At 37.7% G+C, this 14,093-nt stretch overlaps 1 protein-coding gene across 3 annotated transcripts in view; it reads left to right on the forward strand.

Annotated features, from left to right (window-relative positions):
* The window catches only part of RPRD1A (regulation of nuclear pre-mRNA domain containing 1A), a 44,210-nt gene that overhangs the window by 28,300 nt on the left and 1,817 nt on the right, over positions 1 to 14,093 (forward strand). The window lies entirely within an intron of this gene.

Genomic DNA, 14,093 nt, shown 5'->3' on the forward strand with positions numbered 1-14,093 from the left:
CTTCATTTCCCTCCCTCCACCTCATCTTTTTTATCCTACACATCAAGACTCAACAGTGAAGCTGAATCTGGTGCTATTTGTTGCCTAAGAGTTCAGAGCATGGAGGTGAAACCTGGTTAAATTCTAGATGTATTGTAGAAACATCATAAAATCTCCCATTTTAAGTTACCTGTTTTCTGATGGAGATCATTGACATCTACCAGCACTAGTGAACTGTGGTCAAAAGGTGGTGGCTCATTTATAAGGTCAGTGTATTTGACAGATAAAGTGAGTGAGCTGTGCCATCATTGTACCAACTTTATTCTAGAGTATTTGGCCTTCCAAATACTGATAATCATTTGGCATCCAGAAAAAATCAGGGGTTTAGTTAAAGTGATATTTGATGGGTAGCTTCCAGCCATATCTTTTCAGTCTTTCACTCATCTATGATTCTGTAATAACCAATGTAAGCGACAGATACTGCATGGATGCCAGTAAATCGTGTTTTCCTCTTTACCCATTTTCTGCCTTTTGCCCTAGGAAAACTTAGGTGGTGGTGATTTTTGTTGCTGCTGCTGCTGGTTTTTTTTTTTTTTTTTTTAAAACCAGTGGTACATTAAACATACTTTAGTTCTAAACAATTTAGACCTAGGAGCTGTACCACTGTAATTAGTATTGCGTACACTGACTGTTTAGCAAAACAATTTAGCATGCCATCTTGAAAGCCAGGCATTTCATGTGCTTGCTGTCACAGGTCATGTAGTGCCATTTCCAATAGAGAAACCCATCATTTGGCAGAGGATGATATTAGATGCAATCTCTGTAGAGAGAATTAAATTCTGTCTATGTATATACCTATTAATTTGCTCTCTTGGCCATAACACAATTACTGTGCTTAGCTATGCCATTATCTGAAGAAGTAGGAGTGGAAAGTCCCTATTTATAATATTCTTATCAGTGGAAGAATTCAGGTATTCTTGCTCAGCAATGTTATCTCAAAGCCTTTTTATCCTAAGGCTGAAAGATTGTGGAATAAAGCACGAACAGCGATGCAGGTACAAACCCAAAGCAGAAAGTACAGTCACTACGCGCTGGTTTCGTTCTGGGCAACCTGCATGAACTTTTTCAGACAACACATTCCTTTCAAGAACTAATAATTCCTGATTTTCCAGATTTCTTCTTGTGCAATAGTGCTGTCTTAGAACACAGACAGCAGCAAGAAATTTAACGCGACCAGGCTATCCTCCAGAAAGTAATCTTTAAACCACTACTCCTTCGGTTTCCTGGCTAGCTTCTCACCTGTAATTTATATGGATTGTCAGTGTGTTGTCTTGCTGCAATGCCTGTAAGCGAAAGTCATCCTAATGCTATTGAAAATGTAATGGGCTGTTTCTTCTGCAGCCGTTTTGTACCCATGTTCTCAGCATTTCTAGAAAGAAGCACCTTGAAACTTCTTTTTTTTGTCTTCTGGCTGATTAGTGTCTTCTGCCGTATGCAGAGAGCAGAATCCGGGTCAGTTTTGTGGAACACCGAGATCTTCCTTTATTCCCAACCCACGCTCCAGCAGAGTTGTTACACTTAGTGCTAATCCTTGAGTCCTAGAGGAGTGCTGCTTTATTATCGGGCTAATCAGTATTACCAAGATTGGACTCGAAAGGATCATGCAACTGATTTCAAGCCAGGTAGTTAAAAATTGTTGGTTTGATGTATATGCAAAACATAAAATTATTATCTGCATAATTTTTTTCAAATCTTACGGTTCAAGATAGAGAATCTTCCTGTCACTGTGCTGACTAGGAGCATCTCATTTATTCCATTCATGTCCTCTACGCTCTATGTATGCATGTACAACTTGGCAAATATCCTATCCCCAAATCCTTGAAGCCATGCTGGATAACAGACACTGTAGTCAGTGGAAAATTAATGTTCTTTTCATGCAACGTGATCAGAAGAATGGTACACACTCAATAGCAGCTGTAGGTTTTAACTTTATGCTTCCGTTAAACAGTAAGCAATAATTCTTAAGCTTCTGAGTGTAATTCTGTATCTGGGCTGTAGAATAATCTTGATCACTTGAACTTCAGTTTTGGAGTTACCTGTAAGTATTCATTGTCTTCTGGTGTCTGAATAGCTAACATCCAGCTAGGTAATAACTAAAAGAGCAAGAGAGTTTACAGAAGCTACTCTTTAAAATACCAAAAGTAATAAAGACCGAGATGTATAATCTAGGTTTTAGGTATCTTCAGTTACAAAATGCTGAGCACAAACTCCACATTTTCATCTTTCAATGTAACTGATAAAAGCTTAGGATTTAAATATGTATTTGTTAATTTAAGGAATCATAATTGTACTATGTGATTTAAGATTTAGCGCAAATTTATTTTCTGCATGTGAGCCAGTGCCCAAGTTTCAGTAGGAGAAAGTTGCTGGAAAATACTGAATTTCACTAGAGCTCCAATAAAAACAAAGCTATCAGCGAAGACCATACACACAGCCGAACTGTTGTGAGGGACAGCAGGCAGGCTGTCCGTGCTGCAGTGGGAGGGAGGGATACTGTACAATTCTGACAACTCTGCGAGGTCCAAACTTGCATTAAAACAATTTCTGCAGGAGACATGTTCTACACAGCCTGCAAAATGTTTAATGGCAGAAAAGCTTTCTCTTACGCTGCTGTATACAGCCTTATTTGTTAAAGCGTGTTGCTCGCTTTTTCATGGCACATGTGTGTTTAACAATACTTTTTCTTCCAGTATTTGAGTACCTAGCGTGCTTTTATGTTATGTCACGCAGCTCTTGCCGTGTTGCACAACGAACTTGCTCCTCCAAAGTTCGCTTGATCTGGAAATATAATGAAATATGCCCTACACAGTTGCAGATTTCAACCTACATATGAATGACTGTGGGGAGGGGTTTTTTGCTGGTTTTACTTGGCCCCAATGTCTTGACTGTTCTTGATAACATGGCTGTGAGCAAGTCACTTTCCCTGAGCAGTGGCAAAAGCATGGTTTTGTAGTTTGTTCTTTTTAGCTGTGAAAGGGGGAACAGTTGTGCTCTCTCTTGCACTGTCATCAGTTACTTGCCCACTCTCAGCAGAGGCTCCCTTTCCTATGTTGTTGCAGTATCAAGGACATGCTAGAGCTGGCTGGGAGTCACTGAGGGACTCATTTGGGCTGCTAAGCTCCTTCAGCTTGCGGTGCCTGCCTAGCTTGATTTTTTTCACTTACCGGTGGGTTTGCAGGGTGCCAGTAGACAAATTACTGTACAAAGGCAAGCCCTTTAAAAAAAAATAAAAATTTGAATGCATGGTGACTTTTATGGTCACTCTTTAAGACAGTATCTTAAGTTTGGGTGGAACTCTTTATATTTTATTATAAGTCATGGTTAAATCATCAATCATTTACCATAAGTGTACCTTGGATTTAGTGCTGTTCATTATCATATGTTTCCCCTCCTACATGGGGGAAATGTTTCCCTTTTGCATGACAGTTGCACGGCAGAGTGAAAGCAAAGTGACGTACCCAGCCCTAAAACTTGAGCCTTCTACCTCATAGCAGGCTGGAAATACATACCCGGAGGGTATTTATGTTGTTCTTTATACACACTTACTCTACCCCTCAACTGATCATGTCCAGCAGACCAGAAATCTTAAAACATGTCCTGGAAGGCTGGTTTTGCTGTGCCAGCCAGTCGATCCAGCTCTTCCCTGAACTTCAGCTGCAGGTTCAGACCTGCTGGTTTTATTTCCCTCGATGGAAGTCCCAGTTGTCAGTTGCTAGGTGTAGTTTATTTTTATTTTTTCTTTCAAACTTCATGTTTATGAGAGATCCGGAAGCATGAGCTTATGGACAGACCAGTCTTAACAGTTTACTGAACAAGTAGGGAAGACATGGCCAAGTATTTTAGTTCTTAAATTGCCCTATAAGCCATGTATATTCAATTTGTATTCAGTTTAATTTGCCACAGTGGTAAGCCCTTTTCTGCAGCCAGAGTACAGTCTCCATTGCTACTTCAGGTCTTGTTTTCTCAGGGAATTTGAAGCAGCTCACCAGCGGAATGAGACAGATGTAATTATTTTGCAATTTGGACATCAGATCTGATAAAACCCATGTACTTCCGTGTATTCCTGAGGTATTTTAAGGAGAAACAACATTCTAAAAGATTTTAGCTGCTTATTTTAGCCCGTACAAGTGGAAGTAGAGCCCAAGTTTTTCTCTGGAACCTTTGATACAAATTTAAAACAGTATCAAGTTTGTAAGAGCGAAGTTTGTATGAGTAAGAGAGAAATTTGGAGTGTCTGTCACACAAAAAAACCCCAGGGTAATGTACCTGGTGAAAATGTACCTAAGTGACTTGCATACTGACATGCAAGAAGCACATGGCAAAACAGGGAATTTAAGTGATTTACTGCTTTGTATAATTCAATTTTTTTCAACACCGTGGAAACCCAAATAACTAGTTTAGGACATACAGTAAAGGAACTGATGAAGAAGAGTAACTGTTTAGATATTTTATTACTGCCTACTGAATAGTCAGAAATCTCAGTCATTAGAATCTCTATCAGGAATATCTGAAATGCTGTACTTTGCACACAATGATTCTTCCCTGTGCTCCCCTCCATTCCAAAATCACACATTTATTAAAAATTGGATGAAAATTGAAAGAATGAAAGAAATTTTTACGTTATTTGCATTTTTCCTCTGTAACACGTCTACTGAATTACTCGTGATTTCATTTGTAAATATCTTAGTAATAAATTACTTTTAATTTAACTTAACAACATTTAATTTAACAACTTAATTTAATTTAACAACATTTAACTTACTATGTTTTCCTGATGACCTAGTCTTCCAAGGTCGCTTCGTCCACAACTGAGTAGAAATACAGACCTACAAAAGGGAAAACTCCACAGGTACTCTTACAGCTTCTATATAAACCAGGATAATAATTTTAAAGACCATTTTAGTGAAATACAGGTGACTTGAATGGATGAAAGATGCTTTAAAAAACTAAGACATTTTAGATAGAAATGATTGCTAAACTCTGATACATGTTTTCTTTTATCAATAGATCACAGAAGGATATGCATTAGTGGGGTTGTTGCAAGCTGTAGGCTTTTGGGAGGAAAATACTTTGTAATGGGAAAGAAAACTTCAGGAAAAACACTGCAAATGTCTTTCCTTGTTCTTTTCAATGTTGATTACTTTTCCTATGTTCTGCTTTCTTTCGAGACTTTTTCTTCTTTGGTTGCTCATAATTTCTGCCCTGACAACCTCTTTTTACACCCTTTTTATTATAAAATAAAACTGGCTATTTGAGCAATTCCGAATTGGGTAAATAATGCCAAAAATGGGTGGATGTGCCAAATTTGCTGCCTGAAATTGGTTGTTTGATAAGAGACTTTTACATTGTGAATTTTTCTTCTAATTGCTCTGTGCTCTCTATTGGTATCACTTCCCTTATGCAAAACGTTCTCATCATAATATTTTAATACTAAAGCTTGAGGATAAGCACTGTTTTTTAAATGATAGAACTTGTATCTATGTGCATTGATAGGAAATTAAGATTCTTCTCCTTTCTTGTTGGCTGTAGAAGGGGTGTGGTTGTTTGCTTGCTTCATGCATGCTAGAGTTTTCATTGGAGATATTCTCACAGGACATATGAGGGGCAGTTTCAAAAAGTAAGTCAGAATATCTACTGCTGCTGTGTAGGTCGCCCTTTCCAACTTTACCTTTCTGATGCTCCCATCCCCATCACTGAACACTGTATTTGAAGTATCTATTTCACACTCACAAAAGGAGAGAAGAACAAAACTACCATGCAGCATATCAACAGTTTGTCTTACACAGAGAATTATTCTCATTAGTCACGTAAACTATAGTTTCAATTCTCAAGTGACGCTGAGCACTTTCAACTACCATTATAGCAAATCAGGCTTGTGTATGCTCATCTTTGAGCTGTAACTAAATCCTCTTTAGAATCCATGTCTCTAAAATGGATGTTTCAACCTACTTAATGAAATTGTGAGAATGAGTTGACAAGTGTAATACAAAACTGTGTAGCTGATAAAATTTATTAGAGTGTACACACACTGGATGACCCCCTGGCATTTCTTGGCTTATTTTGAGAACCATTCTTTAAAAAATCTCTTTAAGAAATAGCCACATGCTCTTCAGGTAAGACTGTTCAGGAATTGTAAGGTGGTTGTCCCTCACAGCTGTTTCTTCAGGTTGGATAGGAGTCATTTATGAACTGGGAAAATAAAAGACAGAAATAAATAATTTAAAAAAATTAGTTTGAAGAGCTTGTTCAAAATGTCCAAGACCAGTTTTGCACAGATAGACCTGCACTGATAGATTACTTAAATGAACAAGGTCAACGGCCTGGGCTTACCTGTAGCAGAAAGTTGAGGTCCTCTATCTGTATTACGTTTATTTATTTCACTTAAAATATAGTTAATACACAATCTCAGGTCAATAAAACACTTTTGATTCAAACACTTCTCATTATTTTTCTTTCTTGCTCACAGGTTAACACTGAGTGGCTCTACACTGCAGTTGCAAAAGCTATACACATTAGCCTGCTTTAAGCTCTCTACTGCTTGGATTAGACTGCTACTAGTACTTTGCCTTGCTACAATAAAACTAGGTCTCATGCTTCTACTTTATGTACATCTGTCTTTGACAAAAGAAAAGGATCTGAAACAGTTGTCTCTTGGCTAGCTATAGATAAATCCCCTACCTAGTGACCTGCAGTGTTATTTTCATTCTCAGATTCACTTTTCATCTTCAAAATAGTTACACATAGACTTGGTTTTACAGAATTTTCATACTTTCAGATGTCCATTTGGCTCTGTTAAATAATGGACATCAAAGTCCACGTTTTTGTGGTTTGACACCCACAGCATTAGATTTAGAAAGATGTGTTGCAGATGTGGAATCTCAAGTTGGAACTGAGACTGTTGTAATGACCTGCAGGCAAGGGTTGCATGAAATGAGGAGTGTGCATCTGACATACACAATTTTTACAGTTCAGCTGTTAGGTAGAGTAAGTATTTGAGCCTGAAGACTTTGCACAGCTGTTCTTAAATGCGTTGCTAAAGGCATGTTTTTTCTAATAGACCATCAAAATTTTTCATTCATAGATTCCTTTAAAATTGAACCCTGGTATCCTTTCATTTGGATTTCCTTCAGATCATTTGTGAATAGGTGAAACTTTAAGAAGCTATCTCTAAGCCTGCAGCCATTTATATTTTTTTTCTTATTTTCAAAACTGTTCTGCTTTATCCCTTGTGTGTCTGTATAGAGTATCAACTTGAATATTTGTTTGAGCTCAGTTGCTTAGAATTCTTCTGAAGTGCCTGATTGCTTGTCATCAGAAGTTCTCCAAAACTTCATTCTGTCAGCCAAGATTTGAAACTTAAGAATTCAGTGTAATTTAAGCATCTCTTGGAAGTGTGTACCTTTGAGTTTATTATAATGGCTAAATTTTCAACCAGATAAAAATGCTGTATCAGATAATAAAGAGACCAAATTTAACCTCAAGCAGGCATCTTTCATTTGAGCTGCTGCTTGGATCTGCCATCCTGAAATGCCTTAAATTAAATCATTGTCCCATAGAGATTCTCTAAGTAAATCAATGTCTTTAAATAGTAATTTATTTTATAAATTAATATTCACCACTGTGGACCTTTTATGATTGAATGGAGGTAAATATAAACTAAGTAAACCTAGTAATACTCCTGGTAATTAAGCTTATAAGTCCCTGTTTTCTTTTCTTTAACTTTCCCAAACATTGACCAACCTTTTCCCAACACATTCTTCAAGAATAAAGCTAAGGACAAGTTTGTAATAAAAAGATCTTAAGAAATGACCTTTTCTTTGAGATGACATAATTCATGTTCTTTCTGAAAGTATTATGGAATGGGGAAATCCTTCTTTCTGTCAGGGGCATGTATTTTGATATATTAATGAAAATCAACCTGAATTTAATGAAATTACAAGCCTTTGGAAAAATCTTACTTTTAATATGCACATCAGAGATTTCTTAAAACTTTACTAACTTCCATGAAGAGCTTCTCTGCCAGAGAGTTTTCCAGCTTGGGCTAAAGAAGACTTCTGCAATTGCAGCTGTGTAGAGTTGTTCTCTAGGCTGACCATGGGCCAAGCACCTGATGTGAGAGCAGAGAACTTCTTCCTTGGGTGGGTTGTCCATGGCTCCTATGAGTCTAAGTAATGGGGAGGTGGAAGCCAATGGGTTCAAATGGAAAACTTGGACAAGTTCCCATGGAACTTGGCACCAGAGGCTGCAGAGATTAAGAAGGGATCCAGGATTAGACATTACAGTAAAGAATGGAATAGATCAGCTGGCTGAGAAGAAAGGGAGTGACCAGCCAGAAAAGCATGTCATGTTGGCCTGAAATGGGAGGAACTGGAATTCCTTTGGACCAGGAGAATGGAAGCAAAAACTGATATGAGGCGATAGCGAGATCTGATGGAGATATTATATAGGCAGGGAACAGGGACAGGCTGAGTATAGGACTCGGGAGAAATAGGTGGAACTGGAACCAGATGCAGCCAAAGCTATAGACAAAGTGATAAATACAGGCCAGGATTGGAGAGGGAGGAATTCAGATACGGAGCCAGAAAGGAAGGAAATGGGAACAGTTAGGCAAAATCCAGTTGTGAGTGTTTGTATTTCATGTGAATACAGGCATGACAGGAGTCTGAGAGGCATTGAACAGCCTTGCTGGACAAAGAAGTTGGTTCTAGAACAGTGTTCAAGGAATAGAGATGGAGGCCAGGAGTCAAGACTGGGGTGAACGAGATTTGAGACCCAGGTTTAGGCTGGAAGAATAGTTTGTGGTCACTGTGAAGGATTTCACATTTCTGATAATCACCCTGCAGATGGGAAATCTCCTGGTAGAATGCTTTATTCCTATTTAGTACTGCTGCACTCAGGAATTTATTATTTGAAGATCTGCAGTGTATTCCTGTCTGTACCACAGCATAACAGTTGATGGTAGACAAAGTAACGTAATCAAGCTTTCCCCAGATGGTCACTAATTCAGTTTGTGGGTTTCCATCTTCTGAGTTCATTGTTTCCTGTTGTGTCATTTGCAGACAAGCTGAGGAGTCTCTAATATTTTAACTTAATTTAGAAAGTTTGCTTTGAAGCATTAAGTTCTTGGTAATTTTAAGTACTAAGAAAAATGGGATACTCAAAATTAGAGCATGCATTTCATTTTGATCTATCAGCTCAAGGAAGTTTTCTGAAGAATAAATTGTGTTTTCTAATGGTGAAGTATGCCATTAGAAAACCTATGAGAATATTAGTAAATCTGTGTACAGAGTAACGCGTACAGTAAGTAATGTGTGGGGCAATGCATAGAACAATAAGAAATAAACAAAGCAGTCACTAGTCATTGCTTCAGTGCTATTTATTTTGCTCTATATGTGGTAAGACCTAATGGAAAACTGATAGATGCTAACATACTGGAAAGTTGAGGCTTTCTTCCGAAAATCTGTTTTCTAGTAAACAGGCAAAATGTGTAATGGAAGGTTAGCCAAGTCAGTCCTTTCCTAAGCTTGTCATAACTGTCCTTGATTTTTCAACCTTGTGTGTGTGTGAAGCATATAGATGTGTTCAGACTCTGTTCAGTGTCTTAAAGTTATTTCAGGGTGTTGTTCATCCTTAACACTGGTAAATAGGTTGAGCCTTTAATCATACTGGTGAAGAATGTGAGCCGTGCCAAATTTTTAAAGGCAGCACAAAATTTAACCCTGCTCATCTGTTTTCCAGAGTGATAGTGAGGCTTATCTGACTCCTTCAAGTCTAGTTGTCAGTCTTCCTTGCAGAAAAATACCCAGACTGGATGAGGCATTAGATTTTAACAAGGTGGAGTCTATAAACAAATACTGTGTTTCTGAACTTCAAAATCTAGATGTCAGGGTATCACATGCCATTTGCCTTCGTCTGAGCCTTTGAAGATTTCTAGTGGTTTCTGTGCTGTTGGACACAGCACGTGAGAAGCCTTTGCTCTGTGACACAGCTCCGATGCCTGCACCTGAAACTGGAAGGTTGGAATGGACCTAGAAAGTCAGAGATCTCAGTTTTAAATACGATGTACGTACAGGCCATGAATGCTGTTGTACACACATGCCCTCAACACCTTAAAAGCCTTTTAAGCTTTTTGGGGTTTGTTTTTCTGTATTGAGAGTATTGATTTTGACCTTACCTTTCTTTCTGTAGCTAACAAGTGTGCAGATTAAATATTTGTGTTTTCTGCAAACCTTTTATTCTTGCTTTGGAATCAGACTTTTGTTTCTTTCGCTTTGCTATATATTTTCTGCCACACAGTATTTTGATGCATGCCGTAGCCTTAATGATCAGATGAGGGTCCAAAGTCATATTAATGTTGTGAAGGGAAAGCATATCCATGAAGTTCCAAGTTGTTTCACCCGTAGCACCTCTCTACGGTAATTGCAGAAACTCCATATTAAGATCTATTTCAGCCTATTTCAGTTGGAAGGGAAAATACTTTCTGCAGTGCACAGCCTGTTTGGCCTGCCCACAGTTTTATTATTCATGATGACTGTAGTGTCTAATCAAAAATTATTTGGCTTTTTTGCCTCATACTTATTTGATAGAGAATTACTATTAATCTAGGTGTGGAATCCATATGTTGTTAGCATTGCTTTCACAAATATCCATATTCTACACTGTCGAGTAATGGAAACGGTAGTAATCAGTGGGATTCTAATGAGCAAAATAAGTTCTTCTAATTATCTCGTAAACCTACTTTTATGACTGGAAGTACAAAAAATTATTGCTTGAAAGTAGTGTTATCTTAGACCGCTGAATAAATTGAAGAGACTTTAATTTCATACATCAGGTTGCCCATATATCCCAAGAGTAAGGTTCTCCATAGGTAGCAAGCAACGCAAATTATGCTCAGTGTAGCAAAAGAAAACATCATACTTCTACCTGTCCTTGACTGTTTGAAGTAAATAGCTTGAATCTTGCCTCATTTACACAGGTGTAATTTGAAGTATATCTTAAAATCAACATAATGAAAATGAAATTGAAATTCTCCATGAGGATTTCTGCAGTTAGAAGTGTCAACAATATGGGTAAATTGTTACTCGTTTGTATAGTATACAGCATTTCTAATGGAGCAACAATATCAGAAATAACACCTAGATATCCCCATTCCCACTCCTCTGCTTTAATTAAGTCACACTCTCAACGTATACATTGAGGAAAAAGGTTGTAGGTACATGTGCATGCTATTACGATAAAATAATAAAGGCTGTACATATAACGAGTATTGTTGATAATCAGTACTTGATACTTGTATTCCAACAGTCCGGGACTACTTAGGTAATGCCAGGACTATATTAGCAGCCTTAAAAATACATGAGCAAACCCTTTCAGAAGTGACTAGTGCTTTTAAATAGAATCCAAAAGTGAAAAGCAGCCCCTTTGAAAGTACCTCAAAGCTGCTAAGTCACTGTACTTGAAAAATCAGCCCTCTTTTGAACTTGCTCACCAGTCATGAAAACTGGACATTTCCAGTGATTTCTAGAATGGTTTTGGGAGTGTCATGGAAAATGAGGTGCTCTGGATAAGGTGAATAATATTTCTCCTTGTGGGGGAGGATTGTCATGGACATCTAACATGTAGTTGCAGATCTCTCATATGCTTTGGATTACCAAATTGTATTAAAATTGCATTCTGTAGCTTATACTGCATCAGTAATATAACGATCTGTAAAACCTTACGTAATTTTTTATTTGCTCTAGTTTTATAGTAGAAACCTTGAGCAAATTTTCTCAAAAGTCTCTATTTCTGAGAAGGCACAAGGAACAAGTTTTGACTCCCTAAGAGTGCATTATACTAAAGGTGTTGGCAAGAGGAAGAAGACTGTGTTATATGGGAGACCGAATTTATGAGGACATTTTCCTTAGTGAGAAAAAGGAACCTACTGTCAGTAACATTGATCAAGCTGATATTCACCAGGCAACAAGTCCCAAGCAAAATTTATGTGGAAAATGCTGGATGTCAGAAATGTGATGTTACTATGGAAATGATTTATTGTCAGCTAAAAGGAATTTTAGTGGAGTCAAGCAACTGGCAATCTAATTTAAGGCACATTTCAGGTTTTGGAGTAAAGTCTTGAGAGAATATAGCTGCTAAGTGTGATCTGTGCGTATTTGCCTAGCATCACGCTTCGAGCTTATGAAGGGATACTGATTTGCTGCTTCACATTCTTCATTGACAGAGAATGAACTTAATCAGGATTCAGCTGATTGAAACACTATTTACAAGAATTAACTGCTAGAATGATCTTATCGTTAATGTATTTTACTAACTGTGGGCCTTTTCAGTGTTTCGATTCTGCTCACAGTTCTACTCATCCTCTTCTGTACAGCAGTACGTCTTTCACAACAGAGGCCAGGTCTCCTAGCTTCAAGCTCGCTCAAAGCCCTCGTTGCCCAGTGCTCAATCTCCAGCCATCCTGCTGCTGAAAATAGTGATTCTGGTTAACTAGTGTTCTGTATATTGCCAAATTGTTTGTTTTACTAAACAATGAAACCTATCTTTTCCTCTGACATTAAAATCTATTCCTCGAAAATAATAGTTGGGAGTATATCTCTGCAATCTGGACTAAAATAGATAGTGAAAAGGGCAAGAAATATTCTGTTATTGGCTTTTTACATGCTGGCAAAGGACTATGACTCTTGCACATAATCAGCTCACTGAGGCCCATGGATGCTGCTGTAATATTAGATATGGAACAGTAAAGTATTTGTGGCCTTTGGGCATTACTGTAAGGATACAGTATCAGGATACAGCCCTCATTTCCACAGCCAACGTCCTGAAGTCACTTGCACCAGAGAGAATGTTTTGGGCAAGTGCAAGCAAGTGACAGTTTTCCTAGGACCATGGGACTTGCAGTTGTAAGACTTTTTTGGTCATCTGTATCATAAAAGGAACGCTGCTTTGCCCTGTGTGCCGTCACCAAGTGTTTACAGTTCTGCTGACTAGGCATCTGTAGTATTTTCACTGTGTTTAGTATCTCATAAGACTCTGAACTGTATGTAATATTTAATTTTTAAATACAAATTATATCAAGGAATTGATGATCCTAACTCAGGGGCACTTTTTTCTCTCTTTCTGTGTAAAGATTTAATTATTTTTTTTTAGCTATGCATTACGGTCTCATTAAGAATTTAAGATTTCTTGTGGTTCTCTTACTGCCCTTGGTAAGAAGGCCACACCGCTGCTAATAGTCGCAAACTTTGTTTTTATGTGTGTTGGACCTTGTCGAATAATCTTGATTGTGCCCCAGGGATTTAACATTTATACTACTGTATTGGGTTCTGCTACCGAAAGGTCTTTTCATTGGCCTTCCTTTTTACTCCATGCTATTAACAGTATAGAAAAATGTTTAAAATTATGTTTAGACCTTGTAAATAGCATAATTGTTATCTTTTATAGACATTTGCACAGTGTTTTTATACTTGCTGGAACTTTCCGGTGTTTATATTTGGCACTTTTACAGGATGATGTACCTTTTTTTCCCCATTATTATTTAGAAGTGGTTATTATCGTGAGACCTTGGTTATCCATGGGCTGATTATCCAGGTTGTAGGTTAACTATTTCTTGTTATTCCAGCCCTTGCCAGGCTGCAGCAAAACCTGCAGCTGCACTAGAAAGCATCTGCATTTGATGCGTTGTGAATTACAGTATATTTTCATGAAGCGCCGCTTTGCCTACTGATGCTTGGTCGCTTCTGCTCTCCAAAGAAATGTGTTTCCAAGTTTTTGAAATGTAAATATTCCTGTAAATTGTACCCTAATCTTCCTACATTTTGGAATAACCGTTTTCATTTTAAACAAGCTGGTATTTTTCTCCATTATGTCTCGTATTCTTGATAGGTGAGCACTAACTATATTCTAGTGCACCAGTTTACAATGTTAAATACTTTATCTTGTATAATGTTGTTTCATGTGAAAAGTGCCTCATAATCATTAAATATATGAATTATGAGTGGTTTGATCTGTATTCCAACGCAATGTGAAATCCTAAGTCCCCAATTCAAAAAGTTTCT

Source organism: Mycteria americana, chromosome 2 (genome assembly GCF_035582795.1).
Source record: "Mycteria americana isolate JAX WOST 10 ecotype Jacksonville Zoo and Gardens chromosome 2, USCA_MyAme_1.0, whole genome shotgun sequence".
NCBI classification, from domain to species: Eukaryota; Metazoa; Chordata; class Aves; order Ciconiiformes; family Ciconiidae; genus Mycteria; species Mycteria americana.